This window comes from Macaca fascicularis, chromosome 18 (assembly GCF_037993035.2).
Source record: "Macaca fascicularis isolate 582-1 chromosome 18, T2T-MFA8v1.1".
NCBI classification, from domain to species: domain Eukaryota; kingdom Metazoa; phylum Chordata; class Mammalia; order Primates; family Cercopithecidae; genus Macaca; species Macaca fascicularis.
The window spans coordinates 61,045,457-61,061,069 of NC_088392.1; positions in this window are offsets into that span (position 1 = coordinate 61,045,457).

Consider the following 15,613-nt stretch of genomic DNA (forward strand, 5'->3'; position numbering starts at 1 on the left):
CTATTTATTTGCCTGTTTTTCCTCCTCCTGGCAGAGAAAGAAAATCACTGCATGATGTTTACAAAATAAAAAATAAACAAAATAGTAAGAGCACTTCATACTCATCATGAATCTAATTGGGTATTTTGAATCCAGTGGTGTACATGCAAGGCAACTCTGATGGAGTGTTCAGAAGCTTAAACTTGGAGTAAATACATTTGAATTTCACCTTTTTTGTAACTTGTCAGTCATCTAAATTTTTGTAATACACTTACCCTTTCTGAATTTTCATTTTCATCTATAAAGTATCAATAATATACATGTATCACGATAGTTGTTGTGAGGATTAGTATAAACACTTATTATCTATTTAACACTACTGTCAATATTATTATTACTATGTCAGTCAGGTGTGGTATCCGAGATGATAAGGGAACATTTTTTTAATTTAATATCTTTGTAACTGTCCAAGGGATTCTTCCTCTCTGCTGCATGAAGGACCATAGCATTGCAGTAAAGAAAGAGTTTAATAGACACGAGCCCAACCATGTCACATGGGAGACAGAGTTCATACTCCAATCATCTTGTCCAAAGCTCATAGGTTAGGAGTTTTGCAAAAGCAGTTTGGGGGAAGGGGTGAGGAAGGCCAGGTAATGGTCTGACTGGTAATTGGTGAGGAAGGCCAGGTCATTGCTGCTGATTGGTTGGGGATGAGATGACATCATAAGGGGTCAAAGCTATCCTCCTGCAGGCTGACTTGCCTCTGAGTGAGGCCACGGGAGCAGAGTTGGAGGGTCTAGGTGGAGCCATGTTTGTCAGACATGCAAAAAACCTGAAAAGATATCTCAAAATACCAATCTACACCAATGGTGTTATTTCAGGAGTAATTGGGGAAGTCGCATATCTTATAACTTCCCGAATAATGTCTGACAATTGTTTATGTCTGCACTTTAGCAGGACTCAGGATTCTCTCCTCCCACCAGCCCATTAGATTTACAAAAACGTTGAGTTTCCTGGCAAGACCTATTATCTTTTAAACTATAGCCTAAACGTTTTACAAAGTTAGCTTTACCCAACAGCCCAGGAATAATTAAGGGAAAGGCAAGATGAGGGTAGGTTAGCTTACTTTACTCTCATAATTTTTCTCACTGGTATAATTTTTGCAAAACTGGCTTCATCTTTTTTCTGACATGAGTCCTCTCTTTTACATATTCGTCTTTCAGGGGCATCCATTGCTCCAATGCCTACGTTTAGTAAGTCATAAAATATTTTTGGTGCTCTATTCTACTTTTTTCACACTTTATTTTGATCCCATTACCCTGGTCAGGTCCTCATCGTTTCTGTTTTCTTTTCACATTCTTTGCTAACTATTGTAAAGGTCTCTATGTTCTTCTCCAAATCATTCTCCTATTTGCCAGTTGTTTTCTCCATAAAGCATAGAACTGATCACACCACTCCTCTGTGTATAATCCTCATATTAATTTCTATTACCTACATGATTAATTCAAAACACTTATAACAAGTTTCTAACCCTCTGTATCTTACTTCTCACCTGTCTCTCTTTGTAAGAAGCCGGCTTTCCTAGGAAATTGTAATCCCTTGCCATTCCCCACACCACACCCTTTCTCACATTCACACATCCATATCCACCCCGTTACCCCCTCTCCCAGGAATCCTCCCTCCCTTTGTCCTACCTTTCCTGATACAATTCACAGCTCAGAACAGAGCACAAATGCCAGTTCCTCTCTGAGCCAGTCCATCTGAGAGATGGTTAATTTCCAAATCATCTGCTTATGCACAAAACTTTGCCTACATCTCTGATTTCATTGCCAGTATTTTCTCATATTCTACACACACACACACACATATAGATACATATTTTTATGTATATATACCCTAATTAAATTGTCTATTTAATTTTCCAGCACCACAGTCTCTTGAATAAAATAGATGATAGGTAAATATGCATTGAAAGATCACAGTTGGCGGGGCATGGTGGCTCACACTTGTAATCCCAACACTTTCGGAGGCAGAGGCGGGTGGATCACTTGAGGCCAGGAGTTCAAGACCAGACTGGCCAACATGGTGAAACCCCATCTCTACAAAAATACAAAAATCAGCCAGGCATTAATGGCTGGTGCTTCTAATCTCAGCTACTCAAGAGGCTGAGGCAAGAGAATCATTTGAACCCAGGAGGCAGAGGGTGCTGTGAGCCAAGATAGCCCACAGCATTCCAGCCTGGGCATGAGACTTTCACACACACACACAAAAATCACAGTTACATAGGATAGTTTCAAATAGAAGGAATGAAAAAAAATTCTGTGTATTCAAACGTCTTCACCTGAATTTTATTCCCATAATGAAAATCTCTGAATCAAAACTTGATCATATTGGTGTCTCTTTCTTTGATATACAGTCAACCAGATAATCTGATAAACTGAATTATAATGTTTTAGTAGTGAATGCTAATACTTGAGTAAAAATTAGTACATTGGGGTAGAATGACCTCTTATAAGTGGAAACTCTGGAAGAAGTCATCAGATATTGTAAGAGATTACTGCAAAGGTAGGAACTTTCAGTCTCGATATATCAGATGATATTCAACTCTCTATTCTGCCTCCATGTAAAATGTCCTGCTCTTGTGTACAGTGCAAAAAGAATGAGTATATCCCTAGAGGAGAACTGGGAGGTATTAATTGCCATTAAACAGACAGTATGTTCTAAGAGCTAAAATACTACAAAAACAGAGCAACAGTCTACCCATCTAGTGATGAAACTCCAAGACAAGGCTGGTGACCCTGAAATTTGAATACAAAGTGAACTTTGACCCCAGTCTACCAAAGCCTACTTTTCTTTAGCACAACAATACACACTAAATTGAGGCTATTTGCCAATAAGCTCTAACTCTTTAGCTCTAAATTTGCTATTATAAGTGAGTTATCTTCCATCTAAAGAGTTGCCCTTAGCAGACCTCACTCTTGAATGAAGGTCATCAGCATTATTTAAGAATATAAAACTCAAGCAACAAAGACTGACCCTTGAAGCAGTACTTCCAACTTCTTGCAGAGTTGAATGAGAGTTGTTAAAATGGGTTTAAAGGCAGATTTTAGATTCACACATTCAGTAATCCTTGATGTTTTGGGGCTGTTTTCTAACCAGGGCCAACACTGCATTTAGATTTCCACCTGTTCCCACTGAGACGGGACATTTTCCTCAAATGTACTCCGGGCCAGTATGAGGCTTTTGAAATGTCCTGAGCCAAGTCTCCAATCAACAGGTTTATGGAGGTCATGTTATATAATAGGCTGCCACAGTCTGGCACTTTAAAACTCAACAATGTGTAAAGAATACAAAGGCTGACAGATACTCCTTATAGAAACCATTACCAATCTCTGCTTGGAGAACTCCTCAAGCATGGTTCATGTAGATAAAAGAAGAAAAAACACACACACACACACACTGTGAACAGACTTTGCACAGAAAACTTCAACAGAGAAATGCTTTCACTTGGGCAAAAGTATGCAGTATTACGGAGCTGCAGTGAAGAGCCCAGTAGCAATGAGGCGGTGTAACCTCCCAATGGGTTCACCTTGCCCGCTAGACGGGCCAATTTTTCAAGACAGGGGAATTGCAATGGAGAAAGAGTAATTCATGCAGAGCCATCTGTGTAGGAGGTCAGAGTTTTATTATTATTCAAATCAGCATTTGGGGATCAGAGTTTTGTTTTTCGTTTGTTTGTTTGAGATGGAGTTTTTGCTTGTTGCCCAGGCTGGAGTGCCATGGTGGGACCTCGGCTCACCGCAAACTCCACCTCCCAGGTTCAAGCAATTCTCCTGCCTCAGCCTTCCTAGTAGCTAGGATTACAAGCATGTGCCACCACACCCAGCTGAGGTGGGTGGGTCACCTGAGGTCAGGAGTTCAAGACTAGCCTGACCAACATGGAGAAACCCCATCTCTACTAAAAATACAAAATTAGCTAGGGATCAGTGTTTTTAAAGATAATTTGGCAGGTAGGGGCTTGGGAAGTGGGGAGTGCTGATTAGTCAGGTTGGAGATGGAATCATAGAGGGTTAAAGTAAGGTTTTCTTGACGTCATCTGCTCCTGGATAGGATGGCAGAACTGGTTGAACCAGATTACTGGTCTGAGTGTTGTCAGCTGATCCAACCAGTGCAGGGTCTGCAAAATATCTCAAGCACTGATCTTAGGTTTTGTAATAGTGATATTATTCCAAGAAGCCATTTGGGGAGGTTCAGACTCTTGGAGCCAGAGGCTACATGACCCCTAAACTGTAATTTCTAAACTTGTAGCTAATTGGTTAGTCCTGCAAAGGCTGACTGGTCCCCAGGCAAGAAGGGGATCTTTTCAGGAAAGGGCTGTTACCAATTTTTTTTCAGAGTCAAACCATGAACTGAATTCCTTCCCAAAGTTAGTTTGGCCTATTCCCAGGAATGAACAAAGACAGTTTAAAGGTTAGAAGCAAGATAGAGTCTGTTAGGTCTGTTTCTTTCACTGTCATAATTTCCTCAGTTATAACATTGCAAAGGTGGTTTCAGTAGTAGTAGGTAGTAGTATTAGTAATACTACTACCAATAATAATCAATGTCACCTCAATATATACAAAAAGATAAGTTCAAAGTACCACTAGAATACAGATTCAATATCTTGAAAACCTTCATTTTTCTCATCAGTAAAATGCGGATAATAATTAATTTTTCCATTTAGGCTGTTATAGGAGAATACCACAGACTATATGGCTTATAAAGAGCAGAAACTTATTTTTCACAGTTCTGGAGGCTGGGAAGTCTGAGATCAAGGTACCAGCAGACTCAATGTCTGGTGAGTGTCTGCTTCCTGATTTATAGATGGCTGTCTTCTTGCTGCATTCGCACATGGGGGAAGGGGTTAACCAGCTTTCTGGAGACTCTTTTATAAGGGCACTAATCTCTTTCATGAAGGCCCCACCTTCATGACCTAATCATTTCACAAAGGTCGCATCCTGTAATGCCATTACATTGACAATTAGGTTTTGACATATGAATTTTGGGGCACACAAACTTTTAGTCTATGGCAATAATTCATTTCATTTCTTCTCCAAAGAACACTTGTATTGGCATTATTTAAAAAAATTATAAAACTGGAGGATTATGTGAACATTATGTGAACACTAGGTGATTATTAATAATACATTCACTCATAAGAGAGCTTGTCTTTGGAATAATCCCACTTGATAGATACTGTAAGTGAATGCAGTGAACTGGAGGTATCAATAATGTCCCATAGCCAGAATTTTAGAAGCATGAAGCAGGAATTGGATGTGACTTGTGTTCATTTGATTTGATATAGTTTATATAATTTGTGCATCACTCTTATTTTAGACAGTAATAAAGCCTTAAGATAAAATGGGTTGACGTATCAGTTCTTAGAGATGTCCTGGTAGCATTAGGCCAGAGTTATGATGTAGGTAGTTGTATAAAAGTCAACTTGGTGGCCTACACAGAAGAGAGCTGCAACAATGGTTTCTCATGTCTTCTCCTGGCATGTGACTCACTTCAGAAAAATTATCCTAAGAAAATCCACCAAAGCCTAAGAATTGTAAGAGTCACCTGAATAATATTCTGCCTTTATCACAAAGAAAACAAGTTTTTATTGAGGAAAATTTATATATATTTAGCCAATGCTAGAAAAATCAAATAGAAAATAATTGCATATATATATTTCTCTTTATGTAATACCACTATTGTAAGAATTGTTATGTTTCTGTTAATAACTAAAATGACTGATTTTCCTGAACCAACTGTATTGGATCATCATACAAGTCACCTCAACCTAACTCCATCATAAAAGGAAAAATGAAACCTATTATTTTCTCCCAAAAGCATATCTGAGTTTCCAAACTCTTGGAGAATGTGATCTGGGTAGTTTACCACTATTTTCAAACCAGAAGACATGATACATCATGTTGAAATGCAAGTCTGTAGCCAGACGTGTCCCTGACGGGGTTTCCTTTATTCTGTCAGCTCCATGCTGGGAGAGCTTCATTGTCATAATTCTGTACATCCTGCCCTAACACTTCTGATTTCTTCCCTTAGAAAAATCCAACCAAACTTGACTGGTCCTAGTTTTAAAAATAGCAAAATACAAAGCCTTTCATGTCTTTTATTATTATTTCTTTGGGCAGTTTGCATAACCTGATTTTTAAAATTTGGTTAATAACTCATCTGAGATTAAGTACTTCTAGTAGCAGCTCTAAAACAGTAAAAATACAAACCATAAAAACTAAAGTAAAAGTGCAAGCACAACGCTTTAAAATACATTCAACACAACAGAGGTGGCAATGCCATCTTGTTATGACTTCTTTTATATAAATACTGCTTAAGGAACCAAAAAGAGGTGAGCAATTATTTAATAAGTAAAATAAACATGAAACTATTAAAAGATGTAAATATTTGACAGAAAGAGAAAATGTTTGGAAATATTACACGTTTGCTGATCCTGTACCTATTTACTTAGATTTATTTAATATGTGACCAGATTTCATATAGTTCATATCCAGGTTAAATGTGCGCTTTGAATCTGTATAAGCAGGCTGGAAGTTTTCTAATTTGTTTACAGTAGAAGGCTCCAGAACTGCCAGGGCATTATATTCTCCTCATACACAGACTACTCTCCACTCCTCACTGTTGTTAAAAAGGAGCATGGTCATGTAATTATGGAAATACACAATTTGACCTTTTTTCCTTAATGGTTGTGTACAGATGAATAGTGTCAAGAAAAACATTCTGTTAATAGTCATTTTGATATGAAATTTATTAGATTCATGTACAATAAACCAATTAATATAAAGCCTAATATAAAAATTTCTGATTAATACTATGCCATATGTGATGGTCTTATGCTACAAATTGTTGCAAATGACATCTTCCCTAAAAGTTTTACAAGTATAATGCGTCTACTCTAATTTCATTATCTTTTGATAGTTAATAGCTCAATAAACAAAAAAGCCTCTTCCTTTCATCTTCCTAGGAGAAGGTGTCCTACAAATATAATCAATTCTCAATCTATGTGTTCTGTCCCTCCTTACTCTTTTTCTAATTAATTCTTACTATTCCTTCAAATAACTCAATTGTCACTCCCTCAAGGAAGAATTTCTTAAAATACCTCACTATCTCAAGAGTTCCTAGGTTTACCCCGACTCCTCTCTTTTTCCCTTTGTTATTAAATGCAGCAGCCAGCTCTGTGGCTGTACCTTGAAATTAGAGCTGGAACACAACCACTTTTCACTATCTGTAATTTTGCCACCAGTACCTGAACTACCCTTATCTGTGCCTAGAAGGTGGAGTAGACTTCTCATGGGTCTCCATGCTTCTCTCTTTGCTACTTACAGCCAGAGTAATCTTCCTTTTTTTATTTTTTTTATTTTTTTTTTTATTTTTTTTTTAGACAGAGTTTAGCTCTTGTCACCCAGGCTGGAGTCCAATGGCACGATCTCGGCCCACTGCAACCTCCACCTCCCAAGTTCAAGTAATTCTCCTGCCTCAGCCTCCTGAGTAGCTGGGATTACAGGTGTTGACCACCACATCCGGCTAATTTTTGTGTTTTTAGTACAGACGGGGTTTCACCATCTTGGCCAGGCTAGTCTTGAACTCCTGACTTCAGGTCATCCACCCACCTCAGCCTACCAAAGTGTTGGGATTATAGGCATGAGCCACCATGACCGGCCGAGGGTGACCTTCTTAAGACATGTCAGACCATGCCACTCCTCAAACTCTCCATAACTTTCCGTCTTACCGGGATACAAACCCGTGCCCCTAAAATCAACTAGAAGGCCCTACTTTTTCTACCTCCTAACTTAGCTCCTCTCTGATCACATCTTCTATTACTCTATATCTCCTATTATACCATATCTGTGATTGCTACAAGATTTTTAAGAATTTATCTATTTATTTTGTATATTGCTTCTCCAAAAACAGAGATTTTTGCTGATTTTTTTCAATTAAAAAAGAAGAGTTTGCTGATTTTGTTCACTGTTATATCCTTAAAAGGGAAAGGGTACATATAGTAGCTACTCAATAAGTATTCTTGTGTGAGTAATTCACGATACTTCTTGCTCAAGGCACTTGCACAGACACACCTTTAACCTCACATTTTGTGTAGTTATTTGTTTAATGTTTGCATTCCCTATACTCAGTGCTGACATAAGCACCCGGAGTTCAGAGACCATTTATGTTTTGTCTACCTTTCATCCTCAATGCCCAGCTCATGCCATATGTATGATATGCATGATATTTTATATATATATATATTTATTTAAGGAATTAATAAAAGGAGAATAGTATGAAGTCTTCCTCTTTATTGTCTAATGTTTGTAATATATTATTCAAAAATTACAGTATTTCTGTAATAAGAAATATACTCATTATCTGATCTTTCCATAATATTTCCATGAAGCAACCCAAATTTTAAGCTATCTGTCTTTGCATAAGTATCTTATTTAACAGGTACTTTTGTTTTCTGTTTTGCATAAGAACCTTATTTAACAGATCAGTATTTGTTTTTCTTCACAATAGGCAGAAATAGATTTAATTCCTGTATTCATTCCTTAGAAGCAGAGTGTAATTTTGCAGCCATCATTCAAAACCACTACCCTAAACAAACAAAATATATATAACATCTTGTTGTGTGAGTTCACACAAAAAGCAAACATAAAATGAGCATAGCATAATAAGGAAAAGAAGCAGTGGGCACCCATAAATCAGGAAGGTCTGTGTGCTACAGTCTTTGTCTGGGTCTATTTACTCATCACCAGGTTTTTTGCTAAAAGCAGTCATTTAAAAAGAAGCCTGCCATCCTTTGTTTTTCTGGCCCAAATCATATTCACTCAAGAGTACCTGGCCATGCCTGTGGTTGGGCAAACTTGTTAACATGGACATCCTTCTGGTACAGCATTGCCATCCTTTCATCAAATACATTTGATGTAAAGGGACTTGAGGTTTCCTGTTAATAACTCCAGAAAGCAAACTGCAGGTGCAGGAGTAAGTGTGGTGATAACATACAGGCATGACATGTTTCCAGACCTCTTCCAAATGGGCCTTGGGCTATGAGTCTGTTTGTGGTTGATGGCCAATGTAGACAGCTGTGTGAGCCACATTGTGCTTGGCTTGCACTGGTTCAGGCAAAATGGAAAATTCTATGAAGTCCTCATATACTGTGTAATTAAAATACAACTTTTTATTTCAAATTTATTTAAACTTTTAACTTTTGAATCTTGAAAGAAAGTATGTAATAACCTCTACTGTCTCTGAATCATCAATTTGTTAAGATATCTTAGGATCATCATTGAAAGTAAACTTAACAGACACCTTATACCACCCTCAGAGAAGCAAGATGACCATAGCAGTGTTTCCCAAATTATATGTTACATGTTCCATGATCCTCTTTCCTCATCCAGGTACTTCTCTCGTGCTTGCTCAGTTAATTAATGACTTTTTATGTAGAAAGAGCAGTTCAACCTATATATTTCTTACTGAGATGATTTATAAGCAATTATAAATTATCAAATTATTAATATAATAACTCTAGGTATAATCACAGATTATTTTAATTACTTATTGTTCTTTTCGTCTGGATCTTTCTTTGGTTCTTCTATTCTAATTTCCTCTAATGGAACACTAATTTATATCTGGGTGAAAAGATGATGTCTTTAAATAGGTGCCCCTCTGAAACTTTTAGGAAGCACTCAGAAAAAACATTTTGAACGAAGGAATGAATAGATAAATTATTGAACATATTTAAGTACTTTTTATCTTTTAAATGTGAATTATGTAAATAAATATATTTGCCTTCTAGAGCATAAGTTTAGTCAACATGTATTTTTAAAACCTATTCTAAACACCAAGAACACAATAGTGAACAGGCAGACAAATATTTTGCACTGATGCAAATCATATTACAATAAGGAAAGAATGAATAAACACTGGTTTCTAAAAATAATATAGTAATAATTGTAATATGTAACATTTCTATAACATTTATTTTGTGTTGTATATTCTCTTAATATTCTCTCTCTCTCTCTCTCTTTCTCCCCCTTCTTCTTTTATTCCTCCCACAACTCTTTTTCCTTTCTTTCTTTTTTTTTTTTTTTGAGATGGAATCTCACTCTTTCACTCAGGCTGGAGTACAGTGGCAGGATCTCTGCTCACTGCAACCTCCACCTTCCTGTTTCAAGTGATTCCCCTGCCTCAGCCTCCCGGGTAGCTGGGATTACAGGTGTCCACAACCACGCCCAGCTAGTTTTTGTATTTTTAGTAGAGACGGGGTTTCACCATGTTGGCCAGGCTGGTCACAAACTCCCAACCTCATGATCCACCTGCCTCAGCCTCCCAAAGTGCTGGGATTACAGGCATGAGCCACCACGCCCAGCACCCACAACTCTTTAAGGTAGGTGCTCAATGGCCAATTTTAAAGATCCAAAAACTGAGTCACAGAGAAGTTATATAATTTGTCTGAGGTTTTACTCTCCATAAGTCATAGACTTGGGACTTGAATTCACAAAATCTGGTCTGAGGATTCTTAACTTTATCTTATTGTCTCTATTCTTAACTTTACCTTATTGTCTATTTAGCATCATAAATGGCATAAAGATGAATGAAGCAGGACACAGAGAGAGGTAGTTGTAGGAAGAATGGCATGAGGCATACAGTTTTACTTGTAGTGGTTTCCAGAACCTTCTGGCCAGGTGTGGTGGTTCACGTTTGTGATCCCAGTACTTTGGGAAGCTGAGACAGGTGAATTGCTTGAGCCCAGGAGTTCAAGACCAGCCTGAGTAACATGGCAAAACCCCATAACTACAAAAAACACAAAAATTAGCTGAGTGTATGTGCCTATAGTCCCAGTTACTCAGGAGGCAGAGCTGGGAGGATAACTTGAGCCCTGGAGGTCGAGGGTGCAGTCAGCCATGATCACACCACTGCACTCCAGCCTGAATGACACAGCAAGATGCTGTCTCAAAAGAAAGAAAGGGGAAAAAGATCTGAACATTATTTGATACTCTTCCTTCCAAGGGGAGGAGGCTAATTTCTCTCTCCTTGAGTAAGGTTTGGATTTAGTATTCCACCAAGTAGAATAAAATGAAAGAGAAGGTGTGCTGACTTCCAAGATTAAGTTTTAAAGAGCATTGAGACTTCCTTTTTATTCTGTCTTCACCCACTCATTCTGGGAAAAGCCAACTACCATGTTTTGAAAACATGGAATCACCCCTGGATTGTCCATTTGATGATCAGGGGTCTCCTGAAGACATCCAGCATTGATTTGCTAGGACTTTGAGGGAGCCTCCTTAGAATTGGGTACTTCAGCTCCAGTCAAGCATTCAAGTGACTACCTCCCTGGCTGACAACTTAACTGAAACCTCTGAGTCAGAACCATCAAGCTAAGTTGCTTTCAGATTCCTTGCCCTCATAAACCATGTAAGATAATAAGTATTTATAATTTTAAGCCACTGAGTTTTGGGGTTTTTAAACAGCAATAGGAATCAGTTTTCTATTTTAAATAGCTATAGAAAACTAACAGGGCAGTCAAGGAAAGGTACTCTTGTGAGGTGACATTAGACCAGAAATTTCATCAAGTTAAGAAGGAAACAATGCATATGATTTAAGGAAAAGATTTTAAGCATTGAGAAAAAACAAACAAACTTGTACAGTACAAAAAACTTGAGCACATTTGTTATGTTCAAGAAACTGTAAGTTGGCCTATTTGACTGGAATACAGACAAAGAGAAGAATGGTAGAGGCTGAAGTAGGAATCAAGACTTCACTGTGTACTATAGGAATCTGGATCTCCCTCTGTCTGTAATATGAATCTGCTAAATGGTTATGAAATGGGAGTGACTATGATTTACTGTGAAAAAGAGCACTGTTAAGTTTTGAATGGAGAATAGAGCATAGCAGAGCAAGAATAGACTCATGCAGTTCATTTAGGAAACTATTTCAATAACCTAGGTGAGACATGGTAGTGGCATGGACTAGGGTAGTTCTGGTGGAAGTGGTGGGAAAAACACAGAGTCAGAATTGGAAGGTACAGAAAATAGGACTTGCTGATAAAGTGGATGAAGAGGTATTATGTGGATTATTCACCTATCAGTAATTTCAAGGTCCATGATTCCACTGGGAGAAAGTATTTTGGAAGGCCCAGCTTACTAGGAAGAGAATTAAAATATAAGGACAAATAAGAGCAAATGCTCATTTCATTTTTATTTTCTCTTCTTTCGAAGAATGTTATGTCTTCTGGTGAGAAAAATGAAATCTTTCACTCCAAGTCACACTCTTGTAAAATGTTAAATTAGAAGTGAAGAAAGAGACTGTTAATGACCTAAAATATTTATCTTGCATTTGTCCTACAGGAGAAGACTGTGGAATTAGCTTACTCCTCCTTCAAAGTGAGAAACTATGATATCAGCAATGGGCTGGCTTTTGACATTGATACACACTGCAATTAGTGTGGTGTGGCAGCTGTGTGGGGCAGTGTGCTCTGGAGGGGTGAACTCTTCTCTGGTAGAGTCAGCTCTGCAGGTGGACACTGAAGAATAATACCATGGTTGTTGCTACCTTCCATGGCTTTTAACAATTGCAACCAAATATAATTAATTTTTTTAAACAGCTAAAAGCAAACCATCTAGGACAGAGGCAGCAGTGATAAGGGGAGGTGAACACACATGTTGCCTGGGTAAGACTTTTAGACATGTTTGGAGAGGCTTAGTTAGATTTGAGCAGGAAACATCCAAACTCACCTGCCATCAATTTTGGTTTTTAGGCAAAAGATATAAAGTTTTGTTTATGATCTGTATTCTTTGTTCCTAACCCTGTCTCCTCCTTATCCTGTAGAGAAGAGATTATTCTAAATATTGAATCCTGGCCCTGGGTTGAGGTAAAGGAAGATGCTCAAGACAAGAAAAGGTGTTCATAAAGTCACGCAGCTAGAAACCCAAGAGATTGGGTTGTGGGTGCTCCTAAATTCTCAGCACTCACCAGCATATCTAAGATTCCTGTATCTCCTGTTTTTACATTAAGACTATTGGTTATGTATTCTATTTCACATCTTTTACCATTTCCTTTAAAATTATTCAAAGTCATGTAACTTGCTTTGGCATGAGAAAAGTACTCTGGATCTGAAGTGACATCTAATTTTTACCAGACAGAAACCTTATGAGCCAATGTGTAATTACCACATTTCCTTTTCCTCCTCTGGTCATTGAAAACACTGGAATTGAGGTAGGCCTTCTTTTAGCCTGATTCTAGACTATTATATTAAGCTCAAGACTTCCATACCCGTCTGTGCTGCACATGTAGCATTAGAAAGTAATACACTTTTGCTTGGTTTAGCCATTTAGTCTTGAAGATTGCTTGTTACTGCAGCATAACCCAGACTAACCTGACTGATGCAGTCAAACCTCGATTAATGAGAAGATGGAAGGGACATTGTAGAACAGGAGAAGGCTGACAGCAGGTTTCACAATATCCTAAAGTAATTCCCTGATGGCCAAGGAACTCCAAGGAATAAGGAAACAATTTGTCTATTTCCTTAATAAGGATACTCATCCAGCCACATTCAGGCATTTATCTCAAGGAGAGCCATCTGGTGTTTCTGGTTGCCAGAGCAGCCTCAAGACAATTCCCTGAGAAATAAATTGCCACACATCCATGGGTAAGTTAATGGAAACAACAGGACTCAGGCACCAGTTGCCAAATAGAAGTGTCTTGATTTTTCTGACATGAAGCAGGCAGACAGAGCATCCTATGCATTTGCATTCATCATTGTTAGAGTGATACACATTTCATACTGTTGACATTGCTGTGTTTTGTCAATGTGTAAAGCATAGAGCTCTATGAACTAACTAACTCTCCTCCCTCAAAGATTTAATTAAGTAAATCACTTACCATGGCCTTCTTTCTATCTGCTTGATTAGTGTGCAGTGAGAAATTGATTGTTGTCAAATCTCATGGTGATTTATTTTCTTCTGGGGTCTACAGAGTATACTGTTTCTCTGCAGTCAGAATTTTTCTTTTTAGTGGTGTATATTTTACGGAACTAGAAACAAAGAGTTTATAATATGTAGTTATCCCAGTGATTTCCTTCTTGCTGAATGTCAGAATACCATTATCTTATCTGTTACTAACAACAGTGTGCCACTGGATATTTTATGGCAAAAATTATTTGTGTTTCTCCTTTATTCCAGAGTCACTATCATATGGTAAGTAAGCCCACCAACTCTGGAGCTCAACTTCTGGCACTACTACCTAAAGGATGTGTGACTCTGGGCAAGTTATTTATTTAACCTTTCTATGTCTCAATTTCATCAGTTATAAATAGGAATAATGATAGTCCCATTTGATAATGTTATTGTGAGGATTATATGTGAACAAATATAATGCTTAGTTCAATACCTAGAATAAACACTGATATGTCCACTTTTATTCTTTAACATTTATTTTTTTCTGTTCCCATGGGAAAATCTGTTAATCATATGTGTTGTACCTCTACTTGAAATAGGGTAGAAAAGGAAGAATATTACTTTGGGAATATTAGTATCTGAACCTCATGGTTTTTGGAAAACATACACATGCCTATTTACATTATTACACCCTTTTGATGCTAAAAAATAATAAATACTTGAAGTCAGAGATCATATTTTTTCACCTTTGCATCCTTTGCCTATAAGTAAGCACTATGTACATAAGAAAATAAATATTAATTGAAAAAGAAAATGAATACATGAATACATGACTTCCCCATTTACTTTTAATATCTTAAACGCCCATTGCAATGTTGGACCTCAGTGCCCTCGACAGTACTTTAAAGAAATTTCCAAATTCAGCTGCCCATTATCTTGAGAACTTGATAAATGTACAGATTTCTTGGCCCCACTCAGTAAGGATTTGATTTAGTATGACTAGGATAGAACCTATGGGTGCACATATTTTATAAGCTTCCTGCAAGATTGACCACCTGTCAGGTTCCGGAACCATTCTCCTAAGCTGTCTTCCAACTCTGACATTGTGTGATGCTAGGTTTAGCTGAATCTCACTCAAAATATATGTTAAGGTTTCAGAAACTGAATAACTGGTTGGTTTTTAGAAACAGGCCCAACTGATTAACATGAGAATTGGAAATCTATATTGTCTTCTCTTTTTATAACTTCTTACTGTAATATGTTCTTAGATCAAGGAGGGGTAGTTAACTCTAAAAGTCTCTTAGGTATTCTTTTGAATTTTTTTTTTTCCAGAAAACCTTTTACAGATAGAATTATGTGTTCCACTTAATGAGCTCTACATAAATTATTATCTGGATAAAAATAGCTCTAAAAATCCTGCAGCTTCGTTATAAAAAAATAAGAACAGTTTGAGTACTAACTAATAGTTAGTTAGTACTATTCATAGTTAGTTCCTTCTATTCACCTGTATCCTTCAAACATACATTGCACCAGCCACACAAAGCTATTGAACATTTCAAAATATATATTTACAATTTACAAAGCTGTAACTGTTCATACTATTTCCCCATCCTGGAATGTTTTGTATCCCAACTTCTATTAAAAGTTTACCTCACTCTTCAAAATTCAACTTCTATGCTATCATGTTTTCC